The sequence below is a fragment of the Pseudophryne corroboree genome, assembly GCF_028390025.1.
Source record: "Pseudophryne corroboree isolate aPseCor3 chromosome 7 unlocalized genomic scaffold, aPseCor3.hap2 SUPER_7_unloc_6, whole genome shotgun sequence".
NCBI lineage: Eukaryota > Metazoa > Chordata > Amphibia > Anura > Myobatrachidae > Pseudophryne > Pseudophryne corroboree.
In genome coordinates, this window is record NW_026967615.1 from 588,568 (window position 1) to 613,540 (window position 24,973).

Consider the following 24,973-nt stretch of genomic DNA (forward strand, 5'->3'; position numbering starts at 1 on the left):
ATTACCCTGAAGTCCATTTATACACATTCAGGTACCTTACTCAGACCGGCAATTGCGTCGGCCTGGGTGTGTATGTGTAGTGCTGTAGCGGCATGGACGGATACCCTAGATAAGGAAACTATTTTATTGCCCCTGGGGCATATAAGAGATGCTGTCCTATATATGTGTGTATGCAAACTACAGGTGCTGCTGCATGGCTCACACCCTTTTACTTGTCTTGTAGAGCAACTCTGGAGCTGTTACTGGGTCCAGCTGCTGCAAGAAATCAGCTTGAATGCTTCAGGGGCTGGGGCATGGCCAACATGAGCCCCACACTGATGGGGGTGTATAAAGCGATCTAGGGGTCATCCAAGCGCAACCCCACAAAGGCCGCCATGCCCTGCGTGACCATTTTCTCTTTTCATATGCAGACGAGGGTTGCAGCCAACTATACCCATTGCTTGGATGACATCACCATATGCGAATCCATCTGCTGCAGGCCTTCCCCCAGGAATGCTTGCACTAGTTGTTGCATTTGGTTTGTTGTTTGGGGGGTGCTTCAGTATTAGGCAGCCTTCTGCCCTCACACATTCGTCTGAAAATGTGTTCTCCCTGCAGTTGTTGTCCCCAGATGAGAGTTCCCTTGTGCTGCCTCAGTTGAATCTCCTTTACTTGACGGAGGTGTGCCTGAGCAGCGGCCCTCCCCAGCCCTATCTCAAATCATACTTATTTTGCTTAGGTGATACCATGGTCATGAAGATTGTTTTCCCAGGGTGAGGTTCATTCATTGCATTCTGGGTATGCTGACCTCTGTGATTTCCCCAAATGTGGGAATCTCGACTGCATAATTTGTGGTAGGGGGGGGGGGGCTGCATTTGTGCTTTCCCCTGGTTGGCTCTGGTATAATTTAGATCTCATTGTCTCAGGTCTCTCTCCAGCCTAGTTTGCTGTCTGTTTCCACTTCTCTTTTCTTGAGCCCCTCCCTTCTATGCCCTTGCGCACTATCCTGACTTCTCCGGTCTGCTTACTTTGTGCCTTCCAACGCACAATGCGAACTACAGGTGGTGTTGCAGGGCCCACACCCTTTTATTTGCCTTACAGAGCAGCTCTGGAGCTGTTACAGTGCCCAGCTGCTGCAAGAAATCAGCTTGAATGCTTCAGGGGCTGAGGCATGGCCAACATGAGCCCCACACCAAAGGAGGGTGGGGGGTGTTCAATGCGAACTAGGGGTCATCCAAGCGCCCCTTTTCTTTTTTCATATGCAGATGAGGGTTCCAGCCAACTTTGGCCCACTGCTTGGATGACATCACCGTATGCAAATCCGTCTGCTGCAGACCTTTCCCCAGGAATGCTTGTACTAGTTGTTGCATATGGTTTGATGTTTGAGGGTGCTTCAGTATTAGGCAGCCTTCCGCCCTCTCATTTTCATCTGAAAAGATGTGGTCTCCCTGCAGTTGTTGTCCCCAGACAAGAGTTCCCTTGTGCTTCCTCAGTTGAATCTCCTTAACTTGACGGGGGTGTGCTCGAGCAGCCGCCCTCCACAGCCCTATCCCAACACATGCTTTTCTTGCGTATGAGATCTCTTGATCATGAAGATAGTTCTCACAGGGTGAGGTTCATCCATTACATTTTAAAGTAGGAAGGTACAAATGACATATTCAAATTACATATATGTGCTGGATTCAAATGTTTTCCCCCCTTCCTTTCTCAATTGTGCCCATCAGCAGCTATTCTAATGTTGCTGCCAATGGGTGTGACACATTCATTTCTTCTGTGGGGTACACTGGACTCCACAAGGATTCACATTGGGGTGTAGAGTAGAATCTTGATCTGAGGCACCAACAGGCTCAAAGCTTTTGACTGTTCCCAAGATGCTCAGCGCCCCCTGCTCTATAACCTCGCTTCCATGAACAGGGAGCTCAGTTTGTAGTTGGTGCCTTCAGTAGCAGGCCACTTAACAGGGGGCTGCCTCAGGCAGCCTATTCTTAGCTATTAATTTTGACAAGAAAAGAAGAACTTTTTTTTATAAGAATCTACAAGGGCTGCAGCAGGTTAGGTCTAATAGACATCTTTACTGCAGCTCCATCACTCCCAGCGGCGCAGTATACTCCCGTGCCCTGGTTGCTGGGTCACTGCAGCGGAGGCTCCGGTTTCTTCCTAAGGTCAGTCACACACACACCGCCCTCCGGGATCACGAGGCCGCTGATGAAAGGGAGGTAAGGGACTTCTGTGCCCACACTATACCGAGATCCAGCGTGGCTGTAGGGGGTGGGCCATGTGCGCACTGGCGTGGACACTGATTACTGGGCAGCCGCTCCACTAGCCACCAGGGACAGTTAAGGAGCACAGCTCTGGGGGGGGTTTCTCTTATATTAACCCCATTTTGTACTACCCGCAGTGCATTGTGATAGGTAATAGAGCCTGATTCAGGTTGGATTGCAATCGCAATAAGCAATCCAACTGCAAAAATTGCTAAGAGCATACGCATGCGCCTGCATTTTCTGCGGCACCCCGCAGATAATGCGATCGCTTCTGACTGTCAATCGGTGCTGGGGGGGGGTCAGCAACAATCCATTTCCAAGTCGGAGATGGAGCGGTGCATGGGCAGGGCTACAAAATGGGGTCGGCAACGGAGAAACAGGAGGCGTGGTCAGAGCTGCTGCATGACATCACATGCAGCAGCTGCGATCACAAAAATGGTGGCGGCTTCCTGCGCACACATACAGTCTGCACCAACAGGAGGCTAACCCATTTTTTATGATCACGCTGAACTGCGCTGAGACTGCAATTTCAGCGTGGTCAAGAAGGGAGGCGGCATGCTGGGTGGCCCCAGCATGCGAAGCAAAGGATTGCAAATTCTGTAACTTAGCAGAATTTGCAATCCTTACTGAATTAGGCCCATTGATTACAAAATGTATTTGTAAATATTTGAAGTTTTTCTTCAGGGACTAACACAAAAGATGCTTGGGGCTACTAACACATGGGTAAGCCACGTAAAGCTTCCCATGGGTCAGTGGCATCACTACGGGGTTGCGGCCCACACCCGAGTGTCACCCGCCAAGGGGGGTGACACCAAAGTGCCGGCTCCTCTTCAGTGACAGAATATGGGTGTTTCACTGTAACATTACGTGCAACACCCAGTTTCTGTCACTGTGCAGGAGCCAGCACCACTCACACACTAGTCCCCGGGTGCAGCACTCAACCCCCGGGATACCCGGAGCAACAAAATGGAGATTCAGGAAAACAGGCCACACCCCTACCTATGAGACCATGCCTCCTTTTTACCATTGCGCTGCTTATCTGCGCGCACTGCATTACAATCTCCCTCGCTGCCTCTCTGGGTGTCACCAATGATAGTGACACCTTTGCCATGCTTGTAGCAGCTGGTCCTAAGATCTACACCTCCAGCCCTGAGTGTTTGCCCTTGTGACTTGTTGATCATCATAGCGAAGCAGATTCTTACAGAAAACTGCAGGGGCTTAGATTGAAAAGAAAAACATTGACGAACCCATCATTTCAGCAACAGGGTCTGCCACACGGCTGACTGAAATGACTGGTTGGTTTGGGCCCCCACCAAAAAAGAAGCAATCAATCTCTCCTTGCACAAACTGGCTCTACAGAGGCAAGATGTCCACCTCATCATCCTCCGATTCCTCACCCCTTTCACTGTGTACATCGCCCCCCTCACATATTATTAATTCGTCCCCACTGGAATCCACCATCTCAGATCCCTGTGTACTTTCTGGAGGCAATTGCTGGTAAATGTCTCCACGGAGGAATTGATTATAATTCATTTTGATGATCATCATCTTCTCCACATTTTCTGGAAGTAACCTCGTACGCCGATTGCTGACAAGGTGAGCGGCTGCACTAAACACTCTTTTGGAGTACACACTGGAGGGAGGGCAACTTAGGTAGAATAAAGCCAGTTTGTGCAAGGGCCTCCAAATTGCCTCATTTTCCTCCCAGTATACATACGGACTGTCTGACGTGCCTACCTGGATGCGGTCACTCATATAATCCTCCACCATTCTTTCAAAGGTGACAGAATCATATGTAGTGACAGTAGACGACATGTCAGTAATCGTTGCCAGGTCCTTCAGTCCGGACCAGATGTCAGCACTCACTCCAAACTGCCCTGAATCACCGCCAGCGGGTGGGCTCGGAATTCTTAGCCTTTTCCTTGCACCCCCAGTTGCGGGAGAATGTGAAGGAGGAGCTGTTGACGGGTCACGTTCCGCTTGACTTGACAATTTTCTCACCAGCAGGTCTTTGAACCTCTGCAGACTTGTGTCTGCCGGAAAGAGAGATACAATGTAGGTTTTAAATCTAGGATCGAGCACGGTGGCCAAAATGTATTGCTCTGATTTCAACAGATTGAATCCTGGTTAAGCGAATTAAGGGCTCCATCCACAAGTCCCACATGCCTAGCGGAATCGCTCTGTTTTAGCTCCTCCTTCAATGTCTCCAGCTTCTTCTGCAAAAGCCTGATGAGGGGAATGACCTGACTCAGGCTGGCAGTGTCTGAACTGACTTCACGTGTGGCAAGTTCTCCACTGCGCTTGAGTCAGGTGCATTCCCCCTCCTTTGTCTATATCGTGGGTAGATGTATAGGCTTGAATGGCCTTTTGCTGCTCCTCCATCCTCTGAAGCATATAGAGGGTTGAATTCCACCTCGTTACCACCTCTTGCTTCAGAGGATGGCAGGGCAGGTGCAGGAATGTTTGGTGGTGCTCCAGTCTTCGGCACGCGGTGGCTGAATGCAGAAAGTGGCCCGCAATTCTTCGGGCCACCGGCAGCATCTCTTGCACGCCCCTGTCGTTTTTTTAAATAATTCTGCACCACCAAATTCAATGTATGTGCAAAACATGGGACGTGCTGGAATTTGCCCAGATGTAATGCACGCACAATATTGGTGGCATTGTCCGATGTCACAAATCCCCAGGAGAGTCCAATTGGGGTAAGCCATTCTGCGATGATGTTCCTCAGTTTCCGTAAGAGGTTGTCAGCTGTGTGCCTCTTATGGAAAGCGGTGATACAAAGCGTAGTCTGCCTAGGAACGAGTTGGCATTTGCGAGATGCTGCTACTGGTGCCGCCGCTGCTGTTCTTGCTGCGGGAGGCAATACATCTACCCAGTGGGCTGTCACAGTCATATAGTCCTGAGTCTGCCCTGCTCCACTTAACCACGGACATGTGGACTAGTGGACCTTGGGTACAACTGCATTTTTTAGGACACTGGTGACTCTTTTTCTGAGGTCTGTGTACATTTTCGGTATCGCCTGCCTAGAGAAATGGAACCTAGATGGCATTTGGTACCGGGGACACAGTACCTCAATCAAGTCTCTAGTTGCCTCTGAATTAACGATGGATACCGGAACCACGTTTCTCACCACCCAGGCTGACAAGACCTGAGTTATCCGCTTTGCAGCAGGATGACTGCTGTGATATTTCATCTTCCTCGCAAAGGACTGTTGGACAGTCAATTGCCTACTGGAAGTAGTACAAGTGGTCTTCCGACTTCCCATCTGGGATGACGATCGACTCCCAGCAGCAACAACAGCAGCGCCAGCAGCAGTAGGCGTTACACTCAAGGATGCATCGGAGGAATCCCAGGCAGGAGAGGACTCGTCAGACTTGCCAGTGACATGGCCTGCAGGACTATTGGCTTTCCTGTCTAAGGAGGAAATTGACACTGAGGGAGTTGGTGGTGTGGTTTGCAGGAGCTTGGTTACAAGAGGAAGGGATTTAGTGGTCAGTGGACTGCTTCTGCTGTCATCCAAAGTTTTTGAACTTGTCACTGACTTATGATTAATGCGCTGCAGGTGACGTATAAGGGAGGATGTTCTGAGGTGGTTAACGTCCTTACCCCTACTTATTACAGCTTGACAAAGGCAACACACGGCTTGACACCTGTTGTCCGCATTTGTGTACAGGATGCATACCTTCATGTCCCCATTTATCCATCTCATCAGGCGTACCTCAGATTTGCGGTACAGGACTGTCATTGCCAATTTCAGACGTTGCTGTTTGGTCTCTCCACGGCCCAGAGAATTTTCACCAAGGTAATGGCGGAAATTATGGTTCTCCTGCATAAGCAAGGTGTCACAATTATCCCGTACTTGAGCGATCTCATAAAAGCGAGATCAAGAGAGCAGTTGCTGAACAGCGTATCACTTTCACTGAAAGTGTTACAGCAACACGGCTGGATTTTCAATATCCCAAAGTCGCAGTTGGTTTCTACGACTCGTCTGTATTTCTTGGGCATGATTCTGGACACAGACCAGAAGAGAGTTTATCTCCCGATAGGAAAGGCCCAGGAACTCATGACTCTTGTCAGGAACCTATTGAAACCAAAACTTGTGTCAGTGCATCACTGCACTCGAGTACTGGGAAAGATGGTGGCATCATACGAAGCCATTCCATTCGGCAGGTTCCATGCGAGGACTTTCCAATGGGACCTACCGGACAAGTGGTCTGGGTCACATTTGCAGATGCATTGGTTTATCACCCTGTCCCCCAGGGTCAGGGTATCACTCCTGTGGTGGCTGCAGAGTGCTCACCTTCTCGGGTGACGCAGATTCGGCATTCAGGACTGGATCCTGGTGACCACAGAGGCAAGCCTCCAAGGTTGGGGAGCAGTCACACAGGGAAGAAATATCCAAGGTCTTTGGTCAAGTCAAGAGACTTGTCTTCACATCAACATCCTGAAACTAGGGGCCATATACAATGCCCTACGTCAAGCGGAGACCTTACTTCGCGACCAACCGGTTCTGATCCAGTCAGACAACGTCACCGCAGTGGCTCATGTAAACCGCCAAGGCCGCACAAGGAGCAGAGTGGCGATGGCACAAGCCACCAGAATTCTTCGCTGGGTGGAGAATCACGCAAGCGCACTGTCAGCAGTGTTCATTCTGGGAGTGGACAACTGGGAAGCAGACTTCCTCAGCAGACACGACCTACATCCGGGAGAGTGGGGACTTCATCAGGAAGTCTTTGCACAGATTACAAGTCGGTGGGAACTGCCACAGATAGACATGATGGCGTCCCGGCTCAACAAAAAGCTACAGAGGTATTGCGCAAGGTCAAGAGACCCTCAGGCAGTAGCTGTAGACACCCTAGTGACACTGTGGGTGTTCCGGCCGGTCTATGTATTTCCTCCTCTTCCTCTCATACCTAAGGTGTTAAGGATAATAAGACAAAGAGGAGTGAGAACAATCCTCATTGTTCCAGATTGGCCACGGAGGACCTGGTATCCGGATCTGCAGGAAATGCTCACAGAAGATCCGTGGCCTCTTCCTCTAAGACAGGACCTGTTGCATCAGGGGCCCTGTCTGTTCCAAGACTTACCGCGGCTGCGTTTGACGGCATGGCGGTTGAATGCCGGATCCTAGCAGTGAAAGGCATTCCGGTTGAGGTCATCCCTACGCTGATAAAGGCTAGGAAGGATGTAACGTCAAAACATTACACCGTATATGGCGAAATTATGTTTCTTGGTGTGAGGCCAGGAATGCTCCTACGGAAGAATTCCATCTGGGCCGTTTCCTTCACTTCCTACAAACTGGAGTGAATTTGGGCCTAAAATTAGGCTCTATTAAGGTCCAGATTTCGGCCTTATCCATTTTCTTTCAAAAAGAATTGGTTTCTCTTCCAGAAGTTCAGACTTTTGTAAAAGGAGTGCTGCATATTCAGCCTCCTTTTGTGCCTCCGGTGGCACCTTGGGACCTTAACGTGGTGTTAAGTTTTCTAAAATCACACTGGTTTGAACCACTTAAAACGGTGGAGTTAAAATATCTCACATGGAAGGTGGTCATGTTATTAGCCTTGGCTTCGGCTAGGCGAGTGTCGGAATTAGCGGCTTTGTCACATAAAAGCCCATATTTGGTGTACCATGTGGATAGAGCGGAATTGCGGACCCGTCCTCAATTCCTACCAAAAGTGGTCTCATCTTTTCATATGAACCAACCTATTGTGGTGCCTTTGGCTACGCGTGACTTGGAGGATTCCGAGTTACTTGATGTGGTCAGGGCTTTGAAAATTTACGTGGCCAGGACGGCTAGAGTCAGGAAAACTGAAGCGCTGTTTGTCCTGTATGCAACCAACAAGATTGGTGCCCCTGCTTCAAAGCAGGCTATTGCTCGCTGGATTTGTAACACGATTCAGCAAGCGCATTCTATGGCTGGATTGCAGTTACCGAAATCGGTCTAGGCCCATTCCACGAGGAAAGTGGGCTCTTCTTGGGCGGCTGCCCGAGGGGTCTCGGCACTACAGCTGTGTCGAGCTGCTACTTGGTCAGGTTCAAACACCTTTTCAAAATACTATAAGTTTGATACCCTGGCTGAGGAGGAACTCATGTTTGCTCAATCGGTGCTGCAGAGTCATCCGCACTCTCCCGCCCGTTTTGGAGCTTTGGTATAATCCCCATGGTCCTTACGGAGTCCCCAGCATCCTCTAGGACGTTAGAGAAAATAAGATTTTAAACCTACCGGTAAATCTTTTTCTCGTAGTCCGTAGAGGATGCTGGGCGACCGTCCCAAGTGCGGACTACTTCTGCAATACTTGTATATAGTTATTGCTTCAATAAGGGTTATGTTAGAGTTGCATCGGTCCTGCACTGATGCTACAGTATGTTGTTTTTTCGTACTCATAACTGGGTAGTTTATCACAAGTTATACGGTGTGATTGGTGTGGCTGGTATGAATCTTGCCCTGGATTAACAAAATCCTTTCCTCATACTGTCAGTCTCCTCTGGGCACAGTTTCTCTAACTGTGGCATAGGGGGGCATAGAGGGAGGAGCCAGTGCACACCCAGAACTAAAGTCTTTCTTAAAGTGCCCATGTCTCCTGCGGAGCCCGTCTATCCCCATGGCCCTTACGGAGTCCCCAGCATCCTCTACGGACTACGAGAAAAAGATTTACCGGTAGGTTTAAAATCTTATTTTCTACTTTATTCTTTTCTATCCTAGTTTATTACGACCAACTTTCATCCAAGGAGTTTCATATTCTACTACCTGCATGCAATTTAAATTGCTTAAATTGTTTATATGGTTGATTTGTCCTTCACAATCCATAATCTGCAATTTGGATGTACTTGTGTCATTGAAAATCTTATAATAAAAATGTTTATATATTGAAAAAAAAAGTTATAAGACATATGCCTACCTTCTAAATGAGGTAAAATTAGGGGATTCTGTACTGGAAAAGGACTTAGGTGTCCTCATAGATAGCAAGCTAAGCAGTAGTACCCAAAGTAGGACTGCAGCAAAGAAGGCTAATAAGATATTAGCATGCATAAAACGGGGTATTGATGCTAGGGACGAGAGTATTATACTCCCGTTATATAAATCACTAGTGAGGCCACACCTTGAATACTGTGTACAGTTCTGGGCACCGTACTACAAAAAGGATATCCTGGAGCTTGAAAAGGTACAGAGGAGGGCGACCAAACTAATTAAGGGCATGGAGATGATGGAATACAAGGAAAGGCTTGAAAGACTAGGCATGTTTACATTGGAAAAGCGGAGACTAAGAGGGGATATGATCAACATCTACAAATATATAAGGGGACAATACACAGAGCTTGCGCGGGACCTGTTTCTGGTTAGATCAACACAGAGGACTCGTGGACACTCGCTCAGGTTAGAGGAGAGGAGATTCCGCACAATACAGCGTAAAGGCTTTTTCACGGTAAGGACAATACGTGTTTGGAATTCCCTGCCCGAGGGAGTTGTAATGGCGGAATCTGTCAACACCTTTAAGAATGGGTTAGATAAATTCCTATTGGATAAGGATATCCAGGGGTATGGTGCATAGTCATGCATTATAGTTACTATAAATAGGGATAAAATGCAATGGCTGACAGCAGCATCAGTCAGAAATTTTAGTAAAATCATCATGCATAGGACACCACAAATAGGTTGAACTCGATGGACAATTTATATTTAAACAAGGGAGCGCTAAGAACAGGGTCAGTTTAAATCACACATTTATTACAATCCACATATAAACAGCAAATAAAATCAAGGATAATATCCGGATATTAAAAACAATATAGTGCACTCTTTATTTAGTCCCATGCCCTGAGCTCGAATTAGTAATTGTCTATTCACACGGATAGATCCGTACAATCTCCACTGGTACGCATTAATTGTGTCCAATTGTAACCATGCTGTCTTGATAATTAATTGGCTTTAGACAAGGCAACCTTCTTATTATTTGTATCCAGCAAAAATGTATCAGTCACTGGAAGGCTCCTTAATAGATAGCAGTAGGGGGAGAGCGCTGTGTAGTAAATGGATGCACAGCGGTATGCTACGACCCCTACGTCCCAGCCGCAGCACGTCTGATACATTTTTGCTGGATACAAATAATAAGAAGGTTGCCTTGTCTAAAGCCAATTAATTATCAAGACAGCATGGTTACAATTGGACACAATTAATGCGTACCAGTGGAGATTGTACGGATCTATCCGTGTGAATAGACAATTACTAATTCGAGCTCAGGGCATGGGACTAAATAAAGAGTGCACTATATTGTTTTTAATATCCGGATATTATCCTTGATTTTATTTGCTGTTTATATGTGGATTGTAATAAATGTGTGATTTAAACTGACCCTGTTCTTAGCGCTCCCTTGTTTAAATATATTTTGTGGTTTTTGGTAATTGGTGGAACAGTACCACCGGTGGGAGCAGTAGAGATTAGGTGTGTTTTTTAATCAATTATAGGTAGTAATTAACAGATTTCTTGGTGGTATCATCATAAAGCGCTGTGTATTTTAGAAATATTTCGATGGACAATTGTCTTTTTTCAACCTCAGATACTATGTTACTATGTTACTATGTAATATTTGAAGAAACAAAATAAAATAAAGCTATGTATTGGGTTTCACTAACAAGCACATTGGAAGACTTAACTACTGTTAAAAGACACGCATTACATGGTATAGAGCCACAAACCACAATGTAGTAAAATAAAAACAAACTTACATGTGTATCAAACCTATGTGAGGCTTACATTGATAGTGCAAGATCAACACTCTATCAACTGTGCAAACTAGACTGCACATAAATGCCATAAAATTTATCTGAGATTTTAGTAAATAAGGCCCGTTGCTGTCCGTGTCACACAGCCGTCACGGCCCCGCCCCCATACGGTCCGGTCATGTCTGCGTTGTCCTGACTGTGCCCCCAAAATGGCGGCACAACGCCGCTGGCCCGACTCCTCCTGCCCAGTGACCGCCTCTACCTGTCAATCAGGCAGAGGCGCTCACTGGGCAGAGATGCTGATCGCATCTCTGGCATGTGCCGGTGCACTGTGGCACCAGCACACACGCACTTCAGACCTGATCTCCTGTTGTGTGAATATGCACAGCAGGGATCAGGTCTTAATTAGGCCCTATATACAGCTGTCAGTAAAGCAGGGATGTGCTGCTGCCAGTGAGGCAGGGATGTTCTGCTGTCAGTGAAGCAGTGATGTGCTGCTGTCAGTGAAGCAGTGATGTGCTGCTGTCAGCGAGGCAGTGATGTGCTGCTGTCAGCGAGGCAGGGATGTGCTGCTATAAGTGAGGCAGGGATGTGCTGCCGTCAATGAGGCAGGGATGTGCTGCCGTCAATGTTGCAGGGATGTGTTGCTGTCAACGTTGCAGGGATGTGCTGCTGTCAGTGAAGCAGGAATGTGCTGCTGCAGTGAGGCAGAGATATGCTGCCCACTATCTCCCTATCACCCCTGCCTGAGTCACACACTTTCCCTGTCACCCCTGCCTCAGTTACCCACTATCTCCCAGTCACCGCTGCCTCAGTCAACCACTATACCTGCGACCCCTGCCTCAGTCACCCACTATCCCTGTCACCCCTGCCTCAGTCACCCACTGTCACTCTATCACCCCTGCTTCAGTCACCCACTATCCCTGTCAACCCTGCCTCAGTCTCTTACTGTCCCTGTCACCCCTGCCACAGTCATCCACTATCTCCCTATCATCCCTGCCTTATTCATTTATTATCCCTGTCACCCACTTTCTTCCCATACTTACCCAACCCCTTCCTATCACCCCTCCCTCAGTAACCCACTATCTCCCTGTCACCCCTGCCTAAGTCACCCACTATCACTGTCACCCCTGCATCAGTCACCCACTATCTCCCAGTCACCCCGGCTTCAGTCACCCACTATATCCCACTCATACATGCTTCAGTCACCCACTATCTCCCAGTCATTCCTGCCTCAGTCACCTACTGACACCAGTGCAGATATTTCTGCTGCAGCCTCTCCACTCTCCAGCGTGAACGTCCTGACGACTGAGGAAATCCGCTTCCCAGTTGAGGACTCCGGGAATGAACACTGCCGATATTGCTGGCAGATGACGTTCTACCCAACTGAGGATTTTTTTATACTTCCAGCTTTGCCATGCAGTTTCGAGTGCCGACTTGATGATTTGTGTACACTACCGTGGTGGCGTTGTCCGATTGTACTTGAACAGGCCTGTTCTGTACTAGAGGCAGGGCCAGTATCAATGAATTGAACACTGCCCGCAATTCCAGAATGTTTATCGGGAGGAGAGATTCCTCCCTGGTCCACCGATGGTGAAGGGTCGTCATCACGGCCATGACCTTGGTGAATTTCCGAGGTGCCGTGGCCAAACCAGAAGGCAGGACCTGAAATCCAAAAACTAACCAGGCACAACACTGCTTAGCTTCCAACATCAGATGAGATTGGACATATCCAGTGTGATGCGGCTGTAGATGATTTTTGCTGTTTCTAACTTCTACATCAATGAATAAGTTTCAAAATAGAATGCATCAAGAGAACGGTGTTGGTAGTATAAAACTACCTACAGCACCTGGTATTCCCAGGTGGTCTCACATCCAAGAACAAACCAGGCCTAAGATCAGGTGATATTGGGCATATACAGTGTGGTGTGGCTGTAGATGAGCTTAGTGGTTTCTGTTAGAGTTCTTCTACTTCTAACTACTAGTACATAAATGAATAAGCGGACGATTTATTAAACCTGGTGGAATGATAATTTGCATGGTGATAAAGTACCAGCCAATCAGCTCCTAATTGCCATGTCACAGGCTGGGTTTGAAAAATGACAGTTAGGAGCTGACTGGCTGGTACTTTATCACCTTGCACTTTATCAGTTCACCAGGCTTAATAGATCTGCCCCAATGTTTCAAAATGGAATGCATCAAGAGAACGGTATTGGTATTGTAAAAATACACACAGCTCCTGGTATTTCCTGGTGGTCTCCCATCCAAGTACTAAAACCAGGACCAACACTGCTCAGCTTCCATGATCAGGAGAGATTGGGCAAATCCAGTGTGCTGTGGCTGTAGATGAGCTGGTGGTTTCTGTTAGAGCTTTTCTACTTCTAACTTCTGGTACATAAAAGAATACGTGTAAAAATTAAATGTACCAAGAAAAGGGTGTTGGTAGTTTAAAAACACCTAAAGAATCTGATAATACATGGATGGGAGACTGCTTGGTAGTAACAAAGTTCAATACTGCTTTGCTTCAAAGATCAAATGAGATTGGGCATATCCAGTGTGGTGTGGCTTTAGATAAGCTTTGTGGTTTCTGTTAGAGCTCTTCTACTTCTAACTACTGGTACATTAATGAATATGTATAAGGTTGTAGTTTATCCAATATGCCTTTACTACCTTACCTTACCCCCCCCCCTCCCCTCCTTATAGCTTCCTTTGTTCTCTCCTCGTGTGTGCGTTATTTGTTTTCTCATACGTCCTAGAGGATGCTGGGATCACATTAAGAACCATGGGGTATAGACGGGATCCGCAGGAGACATGGGCACTTTAAGACTTTCAAAGGGTGTGAACTGTCTCCTCCCTCTATGCCCCTCCTCCAGACTCCAGTTTTAGAATTGTGCCCAGTGAGACTGGATGCACTACAGGGGAGCTCTACTGAGTTTCTCTGAAAAGACTTATGTTAGTTTTTCTTATTTTCAGGGAGGCTGCTGGCAACAGTCTCCCTGCTTCGTGGGACTTAGGGGAGAGAAGTATGACCAACTTCTAGTGAGTTCAATGGCTTTACGTCTGGCTGACAGGACACCATTAGCTCCTGAGGGTGCTGATCGCTGGGTACGCCTAGATGCCCACTCTCGTAGCCTGCCGTCACCCCCTTACAGAGCCAGAAGTCAGAAGACAGGCGAGTAGCAGAAGAACAGATGGCATTCTGAGGTACCACGCAGCGAGCGGAATGCTGTGCGCCATGCTCCCACACAAACACAGGCACTGCAGGGTGCAGGGCGTTGGGGGCACCCTGGGCAGCATAAATTCCTCACAAAAGGCTGGCAAAAGTGGACATTAGTGCCTGGGCACTGTCCTTACCCCACCAGCGTATTTAATTATTTGTTTCTGAGCGGGACAGAAGCGTGCCATTACAGCGGCGGGGCTTCTTCCTCACCTCACCAGCACATCTATAGAGCGTTACAAGTCTATCACTATAGAGTTTATTATTTCCCAGACTGTGTACTTTTGACGCTGGGTTGTGAGCTGAAAAATCCCATCTGTCCCTCTGACAGATTTACTGTAGGTCTATCCCCCATAAGCCGATGTGTCTGTGGGTACTTGGTACATGTGTGTCAACATGTCGGTGGCTGAATGTTTTTCCCAAGAGGAAACTATATTAGGAATGCAGACATATGATGGTGGCCCTGTTGGCACCACCAATAACTGACTGGGTGAAAGTTTCAGTAATATCAGAGTGAGGTTGGATAAATCTGTGTCCCAGACACAGACGTAGAGAAAAGATGTGATGTTCATGGCTATGCTTCTTTTCCCTCAGGCCCCGCAAAAATGTTATTTTGCCCAGTTACTACACACTGATACTGACTCGGATACTGATTCCTATGTCGACCATAATATTTCCTGATTAGATCCAATATTGGCAAGGAGCATTCAGTACATGATTGTGGATATTAAGGACATATTAACATCACTGAGGACCCTGCTGTTCCTGACAAAGGGGTCTATATGTATGTATATATAGATATATAATGAAAGCTGATGTAACGTTCCTCCATCTCTGTTTGAGAAAGTCTGGGCCAGCTCGACAAGATGGTTTCAAATCCCCAAAAGGTTTCCGGTTGTTTATTCATTTCCTGCCGCGGACAGAATAAAGTGGGAATCACCCCCTGTTCTGCACGGGGCCCTGTCACAAATCCAGCGGATCGTATGCAGGAAGCTACATTATTTCTAGTTATGTAACCACGGGTACATTACTTAGACCTGCCATTACATGCGCATGGGTGAGTAGTAGTATTCAAGAATTGGTCGAATACCTTGTCATCCGATATAGATATCCTGGAGACATGGGATGCTCCTTACGTTGGATCATATCAAGGACACTGCAGCATACTTACGACTGCAAGGGATATAGGACTCTTGAGTTCACGGGCCAATTTCATGGCAGTCTCGGATAGGAGGGCATTGTGGATTCACCAAGGGAATGCTGATGCTGACTCCAAGAAGAAAGGGAGTCTCTTCCCTATGAAGGTGAAGCCTTGTTTGGCGACGGCCTAGTTAATTTGATCTCGGCAGCTCCCGCAGGTAAGTCAACCTTCTTGCCCTATGTTCCCTCTCAACGGATGAAGACGCATCATTATCTAACGCAGTCATTTTGGCCCAATAGATATGCAAGAAGTTAAGATTCCCCTTTCTTTGCAGGTAGAGGAAGGAGAAGAGGGAAGAGGTCTGTAGCCTCTTCAAGATCGCAGGAGCAGAGATCGTCCTCTGCTTCTGCCAAATCCACTGCATGACGCTGGGGCTCTCTTGCAGGAGCCCACACCAGTGGGGGCACGTCTAAAACACTTCAGTCAGTTCTGGATTAATTTGGACCTGGACTCGTGGGTTTTACAAATAGTGTCCCAAGGGTACAAACTGGGGTTTCAAGACGTTCCCCCTCACCGATTGTTCAAATCGGCCTTAGTCAGCAGGGAGAAGGCTTTTATTCAAGCCTCTTCGTGGTCCTGAAGCCGGAAGGCTCAGACAGACCAATCTGAAATCTGAAATCCCTCAATTTCTACCTAAAGAAATTCAATTTCAAGATGGAATCTTTCAGGGTAGGGATCTCCAGTCCGGAGGAAGGAGATTTCATGGTTTTGGTAGACATAAGGATGCCTACTTACATGTTCCGTTTAGCCACTGCATCAAGCTACCTGAGGTTTGCAATTCAGTATTGTCATTACCAATTTCAGACGTTGCCGTTTGGTCTGTCCACGGCTCCGAGGATTTTCACCAGGGTGATGGCGGAAATGATGGTTCTCCTTCGCAAGCAAGGAGTCACAATTATCCCGTACTTGGATGATCTCTTGATAAAGGCGAGATCCAGGGACCAGTTGTTGCAAAACATTGCACTCTCCCTGACAGTTCTTCAACAACATGGTTGGCTCCTAAACTTGCCAAAATCGCAGTTGGTCCCAATGACGCGGTTGTTGTTTTTGGGAGTGATACTGGACACAGAAGAGGTTTTCTTCCAGTGGAAAGGCTATGGAGAGCCAGAGTCTGGTCAAACAAATTCTGAAACCAGCAAGAGTGTTAATCCATCAATGCATTCGGTTGCTGGGGAAGATGGGAGCGGCCTACGAGGCCATTCAGTTTGGCAGGTTCCATGCTAGAGTGTTCCAGTGGGACCTGTTGGACAAGTGGTCCGGATCCCACCTACACATGCACCGGAGGATAATCCTGTCTTCCAAGACCAGAATATCACTCCATTGGCGGCTGCACAGTTCTCACCTCCTAGAGGGGCAATGGTTCAGGATCCAGGACTGGATCCTAGGGACCACGGATGCAACCCTCCGAGGCTGGGGAGCAGTCACACAGGGGGAAAACATCCAAGGAAGATGGTCAAGTCGGGAAAGTTGTCTCCACATAAATGTTCTGGAGTTACGGGCCATTTAATAACTGCAGACACAGTACGCACTGGGACGGGTGCCCAGCATCCTCTACGGACTAAGAGAAAAGGATTTACCGGTAGGTATTAAAATCCTATTTTCTCTAATGTCCTAGAGGATGCTGGGGACTCCGTAAGGACCATGGGGATAGACGGGCTCCGCAGGAGACATGGGCACTTTAAGAAAGACTTTAGTTCTGGGTGTGCAGTGGCTCCTCCCTCTATGCCCCTCCTCCATACCTCAGTTTGATACTGTGCCCAGTGGAAACTGTGTGCTTTTCAGGAGCTCTCCTGAGCTTTCTGACAGAAAGTATTTTGTTAGGTTTTTAATTTTTAGGGAGCACTGCTGGCAACAGACTCCCTGCATCGAGGGACTGAGGGGAGAGAAGCAGCCCTACTCTCTGAGTTGCAAGGTCCTGCTTCTTAGGCTACTGGACACCATTAGCTCCAGCGGGATTGGTACGCAGGATCTCACCCTCGCCGTCCGTCCCAGAGCCGCGCCGCCGTCCCCCTCGCAGAGCCGGAAGATAGAAGCCGGGTGAGTATGAGAAGAAAAGAGACTTCAGCGGTGGCAGAAGACTTCATGATCTTCACTGAAGTAACGCACAGCACTGCAGCTGTGCGCCATTGCTCCCATACACCTCACATACTCTGGTCACTGTAAGGGTGCAGGGCGCCCTGGGCAGCAATATAAACCTCTTTTTGCCAAAAATATAACATATATACAGCTGAGCACTGTATATATGTATGAGCCCCCGCCAATTTTACAGTTTAAGCGGGACAGAAGCCCACCGCCGAGGGGGCGGGGCTTCTCCCTCAGCACTCACCAGCGCCATTTTTTCTCCACAGCACCGCTGAGGCAGCTCCCCAGACTCTCGCCTGCTGAAACCACGGTAGACAAGAGGGTTGAAAAGAGGGCCCCCCCCTTTTAATAATTCGGCGCAAATCACATACAGCAGCACTACTGGGCAAACATTAAGTTACTGTGTTATTCCTGGGTTATATAGCGCTGGGGTGTGTGCTGGCATACTCTCTCTCTCTGTCTCTCCAAAGGGCCTTGTGGGGAAACTGTTTTCAGAAAAAGCATTCCCTGTGTTTGTGGTGTGTCGGTACACGTGTGTCGACATGTCTGAGGAAGAAGGCTATATTAGAGAGGAGCGGGAGCAAATTAATGTGGTGTCTCTGCGACAGCTGATTGGATGGATATGTGGAATGTTTTAAATGCTAGTGTAAACTCAGTGCACAAAAGATTAGACAAGGCTGAAGCTTCGGGACAGTCAGGGTCTCAACCCATGCCTGATCCTATGTCGCAGGGACTGTCAGGGTCTCATAAGCGCCCACTATCCCAGATTGTTGACACAGATACTGACACGGATTCTGACTCCAGTGTCGATTACGATGATGCAAAGTTACAGCCAAAATTGTCAAAATCCATTCGATATAGGATTATGGCAATAAAAGATGTTTTGCACATCACAGAGGAACCCCCTGTCCCTGACAAGAGGGTACATAAGTACAAGGGAAAGACGCCTGAGGTAACCTTTCCCCCCTCACACGAGCTGAACGAGTTATGTGAAAAAGCCTGGGAATCTCCAGATAAAAGACTGCAGATTTCCAAAAGGATTCTTATGGCGTATCCTTTCCCATCAATGGATAGGTTAAGATGGGAATCCTCCCCTAGGGTGGACAAAGCATTAACACGCTTATCCAAGAAGGTAGCCCTCCCGTCCCAGGATACGGCTACCGTCAAAGAGTCTGCTGACCGCAAACAGGAGATAACCCTGAAGTCCATTTATACACATTCGGGTACCTTACTCAGACCGGCAATTGCGTCGGCCTGGGTGTGTAGTGCTGTAGCAGCATGGACGGATACCTTATCTGAGGGGATGGATACCCTAGATAAGGATACTATTTTATTGACCCTGGGGCATATAAGAGATGCTGTCCTATATGTGTGTATGCAAAGTACAGGTGGTGCTGCAGGGCTCACAACCTTTTACTTGTCTTGTAGAGCAACTCTGGAGCTGTTATTGGATCCATCTGCTGCAGGCCTTCCCCCAGGAATGCTTGCACTAGTTGTTGCATTTGGTTTGTTGTTTGGGGGTGCTTCAGTATTAGGCAGCCTTCTGCCCTCCCACATTCATCTGAAAATGTGTTCTCCCTGCAGTTGTTGTCCCCAGATGAGAGTTCCCTTTTGCTTCCTCAGTTGAATCTCCTTAACTTGACGGGGGTGTGCCCGAGCAGCCGCCCTCCACAGCCCTATCCCAACACATACTTATCTTGCATATGAGATCTCTTGATCATGAATATAGTTCTGACAGGGTGAGGTTCATCCATTACATTTTAAAGTAGGAAGGTACAAATTACATATTCGAATTACATATATGTGCTGGATTCAAATGTTTTCCCCCCTTCCTTTCTCAATTGTGCCCATCAGCAGCTATTCTTATGTTGCTGCCAATGGTTGTGACACATTTTTTTCTTCTGTGGGGTACACTGGACTCCACAAGGATTCATATTGGGGTGTAGAGTAGGATCTTGATCTGAGGCACCAACAAGCTCAAAGCTTTTGACTGTTCACAAGATACTCAGCGCCCCCTCCTCTATAACCTCGCTTCCATGAACAGGGAGCTCAGTTTGTAGTTGGTGCCTTCAGTAGCAGGCCACTTAACTGGGGGCTGCCTCAGGCATCCTATTCTTAGCTATTAATTTTGACAAGAAAAGAAGAACTTTTTTAATAAGAATCTACAAGGGCTGCAGCAGGCTAGGTCTAATAGACATATTTACTGCAGCTCCATCACTCCCAGCGGCACAGTATACTCCAGTGCCCCGGTTGCTGGGTCACTGCAGCGGAGGCTCCGGTTTCTTCCTAAGGTCAGTCACACACACACCGCCCTCCGGGATCACGAGGCCGCTGATGAAAGGGTGGTAAGGGGCTTCTGTGCCCACTTTATACCGTGATCCAGCGTGGCTGTAGGGGGCGGGCTGTGTGCGCACTAGCGTGGACACTGATTACTGGGCAGCTGCTCCACTAGCCACCAGGGACAGTTAAGGAGCACAGCTCTGGGGGTTTTTCTCCTATATTAACCCCATTTTGTACTACCCGCAGTGCATTGTGATAGGTAATAGGGCCTGATTCAGGTTGGATTGCAATCGCAATAAGCAATCCAACTGCAAAAATTGCTAAGAGCATACGCATCCGCCTGCAGATAATGCGATCGCCTCTGCCTGTCAATCGGTGCAGGGGGGGGTGAGGGGGGTCAACAACACTCCATTTCCAAGTCGGAGATGGAGCGGTGCGGGGGCAGGGTTTCAATATTGGGTCGGCAACGGAGAAACAGGAGGCGTGGTCAGAGCGGCTGCATGACATCACATGGGCCGGACTCCGCCAGTGGAGCCCCAGCGTCACGCAGTAGATTTTGTAGAGGCCGGGGAGGACTTCTGTTCCTGGGAGCTAGCTGTGTTGTGCATCTTTTTTCCTCTGCCCCTACCTCTGGCAAGAAAGGACGCACCTCGCACTTTCTTGTTTCTTTGTGACCGAAAGGACTGCATTTGATAATGCAGAGCTTTCTTATGCTGTGAGGGAACATAAGGTAAAAAATTTGATTTTCCAGCTGTAGCTGTGCGTTTTAATGCTTTGTCCATCCTAGGGGACGATTCCCATCGTAACCTATCCGTTGATGGGAAAGGATACGCCATAAGAATCCTTTTGGAAATCTGCAGTCTTTTATCTGGAGATTCCCAAGCTTTTTCACATAACTCGTTCAGCTCGTGTGAGGGGGGAAAGGTTACCTCAGGCTTCTTTCCCTTGTACATATGTACCCTCTTGTCAGGGACAGGGGGTTCCTCTGTGATGTGCAAAACATCTTTTATTGCCATAATCCTATATCGAATGGATTTTGCCAATTTTGGCTGTAACTTTGCATCAACGTAATCGACACTGGAGTCAGAATCCGTGTCGGTATCTGTGTCAACAATCTGGGATAGTGGGCACTTATGAGACCCTGACAGTCCCTGCGACATAGGATCAGGCATGGGTTGAGACCCTGACTGTCCCAAAGCTTCAGCCTTGTCTAATCTTTTGTGCAATGAGTTTACACTAGCATTTAAAACATTCCACATATCCATCCAATCAGGTGTCGGCGGAGACACCACATTAATTTGCTCCCGCTCCTCTCTAATATAGCCTTCTTCCTCAGACATGTCGACACACGTGTACCGACACACCACACACACACAGGGAATGCTTTTTCTGAAGACAGTTTCCCCACAAGGCCCTTTGGAGAGACAGAGAGAGAGAGTATGCCAGCACACACCCCAGCGCTATATAACCCAGGAATAACACAGTAACTTAATGTTTGTCCAGTAGCGCTGCTGTATGTCATTTGCGCCGAATTATGTGCCCCCCCTCTCTTTTCAACCCTCTTGTCTACCATGGTATAAGCAGGGGAGAGTCCGGGCAGCTTCCTCTCAGCGGTGCTGTGGAGAAAAAATGGCGCTGGTGAGTGCTGAGGGAGAAGCCCCGCCCCCTCGGCGGCGGGCTTCTGTCCCGCTTAAACTGTAAAATTGGCAGGGGCTCATACATATACAGCGCCCAGCTGTATATATGTTATATTTTTGCCAAAAAGAGGTTTATATTGCTGCCCAGGGCGCCCCCCCCTGCGCCCTGCACCCTTACAGTGACCGGAGTATGTGAGGTGTATGGGAGCAATGGTGCACAGCTGCAGTGCTGTGCGTTACCTCAGTGAAGATCATGAACTCTTCTGCCGCCTCAGAAGTCTTCTTTTCTTCTCATACTCACCCGGCTTCTATCTTCTGAATCTGCGAGGGGGACGGCGGCGCGGCTCTGGGACGGACGGCGAGGGTGAGATCCTGCGTACCAATCCCTCTGGAGCTAATGGTGTCCAGTAGCCTAAGAAGCAGGACCTTGCAACTCAGAGAGTAGGACTGCTTCTCTCCCCTCAGTCCCTCGATGCAGGGAGTCTGTTGCCAGCAGTGCTCCCTGAAAATTAAAAACCTAACAAAATACTTTCTGTCAGAAAGCTCAGGAGAGCTCCTGAAAAGCACCCAGTCTCAACTGGGCACAGTATCAAACTGAGGTATGGAGGAGGGGCATAGAGGGAGGAGCCAGTGCACACCCAGAACTAAATTCTTTCTTAAAGTGCCCATGTCTCCTGCGGAGCCCGTCTATCCCCATGGTCCTTACGGAGTCCCCAGCATACTCTAGGACATTAGAGAAACTAGAATTTTAATACCTACCGGTAAATCCTTTTCTCTTAGTCCGTAGAGGATGCTGGGCACCCGTCCCAGTGTGTACTGTGTCTGCTGTTATTAAATGGCCCTTAACTCCAGAACATTTATGTGGAGACAACTTTCCTGACTTGACCATCTTCCTTGGACGTTTTCCCCCTGTGTGACTGCTCCCCACCTCGAAAGGGTTGCATCCGTGGTCCCTAGGATCCAGTCCTGGATCCCGAACCATCGCCCCTCTAGGAGGTGAGAACTGTGCAGCCACCAATGGAGTGAGATTCTGGTCTTGGAAGACAGGATTATCCTCCGGTGCATGTGTAAGTGGGATCCGGACCACTTGTCCAACAGGTCCCACTGGAACACTCTGGCATGGAACCTGCCAAACTGAATGGCCTCGTAGGCCAAAACCATTTTCCCCAGCAACCGAATGCATTGATGGATTAACACTCTTGCTGGTTTTAGAATTTGTTTGACGAGACTCTGGATCTCCATAGCCTTTCCACTGGAGGAAAACCTCTTCTGTGTCCAGTATCACTCCCAAAAACAACAACCGCATCATTGGGACCAACTGCGATTTTGGCAAGTTTAGGAGCCAACCATGTTGTTGAAGAACTGTCAGGGAGAGTGCAATGTTTTGCACCAACTGGTCCCTGGATCTCGCCTTTATCAGGAGAACATCCAAGTACGGGATAATTGTGACTACTTGCTTGCGAAGGAGAACCATCATTTCCGCCATCACCCTGGTGAAAATCCTCGGAGCCGTGGACAGACCAAATGGCAACGTCTGAAATTAGTAATGACAATCCTGAATTGCAAACCTCAGGTAGCTTGATGCAGTGGCTAAATGGGAACATGTAAGTAGGCATCCTTTAAGTTTACCAAAACCATGAAATCTCCTTCCTCCGGACTGGAGATCACTACCGTGAGAGATTCCATCTTGAAATTGAATTTCTTTAGGTAGAAATTGATGGATTTCAGATTTCAGATTGGTCTGACTGAGCAGTCCGGCTTCGGGACCACGAAGCGGCTTGAATAAAAACCTTCTCCCTGCTGACTAAGGCTGATTTGAACAATCGGTGAGGGGGAACGTCTTGAAACCCCAGTTTGTACCCTTGGGACACTATTTATAAAACCCACGAGTCCAGGTCCGAATGAATCCAGAACTGACTGTAGAGTTTTAGACGTGCCCCCACTGGTGCGGGTTCCTGCAAGAAAGCCCTAGCGTCATGCAGTGGATTTGGCAGAAGCAGAGGACAATCTCTGCTCCTGCAATCTTGAAGAGGCTACAGACCTCTTCCCTCTTCTCCTTCCTCTACCTGCAAAGAAAGAGGAATCTTAACTTCATGCATATCTATTGGGCCGAAATGACTGCATCAGATAATGATGCGTCTTTATCCGTTGAGAGGGAACATAGTGCAAGAAGGTTGACTTACCTGCGGGAGCTGCCGAGATCAAATTAACTAGGCCGTCGCCAAACAAGGCTTCACCTTCATAGGGAAGAGACTCCCTTTCTTCTTGGAGTCAGTATCAGCATTTCCTTGGTGAATCCAGATATACAGGGAATGGGGGGAAGGGGATGTGTTCTGCACCAGCTATTAAATTCTAAATATTTGTATGAAGAGGCCCCAATAAATGTCCATCAGTTATATTAAATATTAATTGTAGGACGTTCGGGGGTGCTACCAGAGACAAGTAATGTTATGCAGGAAAGGAGAAGAGAAAAGAATGTCTCTTTTGCTGGCGCACAAATGATGATTTAAAAATTAACTTTTAATAAATTCGTTAAAATTGTCTAAACACGAAATAAAGTACAATAAGTTTGTATAATGTAATTACCATATATAATAAATGGAAATACATTTATTAATATCAAGGTTCGCTACCTGTGTTGTGTCTTTATTATTGATCCAAATTGACTATATCAATTAGTCTGATACTGAATTACTGGACACTATGTAATATTAGTTGAATGTATATTAGTAATTCACTTGACAAATGTCAGAACCTGGCAATAGTTCTACATATCATACACTTACAGCACTCTTTCCACAATATTTTCCCTTTATTCCAGATCAAATGGTATAATCCCCCACAGTAATTATTCCTGTTGTAGTATAGTACAGTATGGTTGCTGGGGACGTCTTTAATGAAAAGAGAGGGAACATCTAATGTGTCTCCTTATGGGTAAAATACTTGCAAGCTAAGTGCTATGAATAGCATCAGCATGTAGATAAATGCTGAGTGTTAGGTGAGTAATGCAGATAAATAGGGATATCTAATAATTCTATAGAATAGTGGGTGAATTATTAGATATCCCTATTTATCTGCACCTCTAAGCACACTATTTGACTGTCCACACCCTGCTGTGCCTATTACCCATCTCCTCCACCACCCTCAACACTGACCCACACATCATTCACCCACAAAGATACAATAAAGGTAGTTTGGATAAATTAGCTAAATGAAATGGATTTAACCAATTTATCTAAATGACCATTTTTGGATGTTTTCCAGTGTTTGGGAGCAAATGGTCAATTGTCATTTGCTGCCACATATTAGCATAATTTTGTTTCAACTAGAAAAAAAAATTGGACAGATAATCTAAGTGTGGATCCAGTTTAATGCTGATTTCAGAGCCAACTATAGACTTGATTGAGGTACTGTGTCCCCGGTACCAAATACCAATTAAAATAATATTGTGAGGTGTGAGGTGTTCAAAAAAGACTGAACATGAGTGGAAATTATGGTTATTGAGGTTAATAATACTATGGGATCAAAATGACCCCCAAATTCTATGATTTAAGCTGTTTTTTAGGGTTTTTTGAAAAAAACACCCGAATCCAAA

General features: G+C 47.4%; 1 non-coding gene across 1 annotated transcript; it reads left to right on the forward strand.

Annotated features, from left to right (window-relative positions):
* The first annotated feature begins 701 nt into the window (after positions 1-701).
* On the forward strand, positions 702-869 carry LOC134986903 (U1 spliceosomal RNA). Its single transcript, XR_010192672.1, has one exon. It is a non-coding gene; the product is annotated as a U1 spliceosomal RNA (small nuclear RNA).
* Positions 870-24,973: the final 24,104 nt, after the last annotated feature.